The sequence below is a fragment of the Arachis duranensis genome, chromosome 3, assembly GCF_000817695.3.
Source record: "Arachis duranensis cultivar V14167 chromosome 3, aradu.V14167.gnm2.J7QH, whole genome shotgun sequence".
In the NCBI taxonomy this organism is placed as follows: domain Eukaryota; kingdom Viridiplantae; phylum Streptophyta; class Magnoliopsida; order Fabales; family Fabaceae; genus Arachis; species Arachis duranensis.
Window position 1 is genome coordinate 44,055,727 of NC_029774.3, and position 2,129 is coordinate 44,057,855.

The window sequence follows — 2,129 nt, forward strand, 5'->3', positions numbered from 1 at the left end:
ACACCATGGCGGACGACCATGACAACGACCATGATCCAGATCTAGAGGATAGAACGTCGCATAAAAATGCGGACGCCACCCCCAAAAGCACACCCCAAAACGGGAGAGATAAGTAAACCTCCAAAACACAGAAATCATGGAAGCACTACAAGATTCAACAAAATATATCTGGACATACAAAGTCTGCCAACAGAAGCAGCTATCAGGGGTCTCATCAATGGTCTATGAGAAGGACCTTTTAGCCACTTAATATCCAAGAAGCACCCAAACATCTCAGAACGAGGTACAGGAACGAGCAGAGAAATACATCAACATGGAGGAGAACTCTCGACTAGGAGAGAGCTCAAAACTCGGATTCTCCTAATCCACCACAGGACAAGGATGAAAAAACCAGGAAGAAAGAAGACTAACCAATTGAGAAACCTATCTCTTGTGGATGTTTAACGAGAAATACGCAACACTGAGAAAATCTCACCACCTCTCCAATCAAAAGCAGAAAGGCCAAAGAGGTCGGACAAGTCGAAGGTCAGACTTCACACCAAAGTGGTCTAACAAGCTGAAAGTCCACCTCACGCCAAAGAGGTCAGACGAGTTGAACGTCCATACGCCAAAGAGGTTGGACGAGTTGAATGTCCACCTCACACCAAAGAGGTCGGACGAGTTGAAGGCCCACCTCAGACCGAAGAGGTCGGACAAAGGCCCACCTCACATCAAAGAGGCCGAACAAGTTGAACGTCTACCTCACACCAAAGAGGTCGGGTGAGTTGAAGGTCCACCTCAGACTAAAGAGGTCGGACGAATTAAAAGGTCTACCTCAGACCAAAGAGGTCGGGCAAAGGTCCATCTCACACCAAAGAGGTTGGACAAAGGTCCACCTCACACCAAAGAGGTCGGACAAAGGTCCACCTCACACCAAAGAGGTCGGGCAAAAGTCCACCTCACACCAAAGAGGTTGGACAAAGGTCCACCTCACACCAAAGAGGTTGGACAAAGGTCCCCCTCACACCAAAGAGGTCGGACAAGTTGAAGGAAGAGGTCGGACGAGTTAAATGTCCACCTCACAACAAAGAAGTCGGACGAGTTAAAAGTCCACCTCACAACAAAGAGGTCAGACAAGTTGAAGGTCCACCTCACACCAAAGAGGTCGGACGAGTTGAAGGCCCACCTCAGACCGAAGAGGTCGGACAAAGGTCCACCTCACATCAAAGAGGCCGAACAAGTTGAACGTCTACCTCACACAAAAGAAGTCGGACAACTTGAAGGAAGAGGTCGGACGAGTTAAACGTCCACCTCACACCGAAGAAGTCGGACGAGCTGAACTTCCGTCTCACACCCCTGAGAGACATGTTCATATGATAAATGGAGGATTCGCAGGAGGAAGGATCTCTAAATCATCTTGCAAAAGACACCTCAAAGAGGTATCTTAAGGAAGGAAGAGAGGTTTGGAAAGGACAACGGAATGCGAACAAGCCTTCCGAGATTTCAAAAATTCTTTGGACAACCACCAGACCTTGGGAAAGTGAAGAACTCATATTATACCTCACAGTGGGAAGTCGGGCAATAGCCTCAGCACTAGTCAGAGAAGACGAAAGTGGGAAACAACCAATTTACTTCATCAGCAAAGCTCTACAAGGGGCCGAACTAAACTATCAAAAGATAGAAAAAGTTCGCCTACTCCCTCGTACTCACCTCTCAACAAACTCCACCCATACTTTCAAGCTCACACTATCAGAGTTCGGACCAACCAGCCATAACAGGCATCCTACAGAAAACAAACTTAGCTGGAAGAATCCTATAGAGGATAGCTCGGATAATTCGGGGGACCCTGGACAAAACCATAGAACATCTCGGACAATCCAGGGGACCCTGGACAAAAACAGAAAACGGCTCGGACAAATCGGGGAAAATGAAGTCCGACACATACCTCGGGAGCAGAATGCCCGAGCTGATGCATTTTCAAAACTAGCCAACCAAGGGGCAATAACAAAAGCTTCATCCAGGCTACATTACAAGACCACAACAAATCGATCTCAAAGGCGGTATAAGGAATGTACTCAGGGTCAGCCACAGTAACACGCATTAAAACTATGAAATCCAGCTAATCAGACATGCTGTCCGAGATCTTAGTA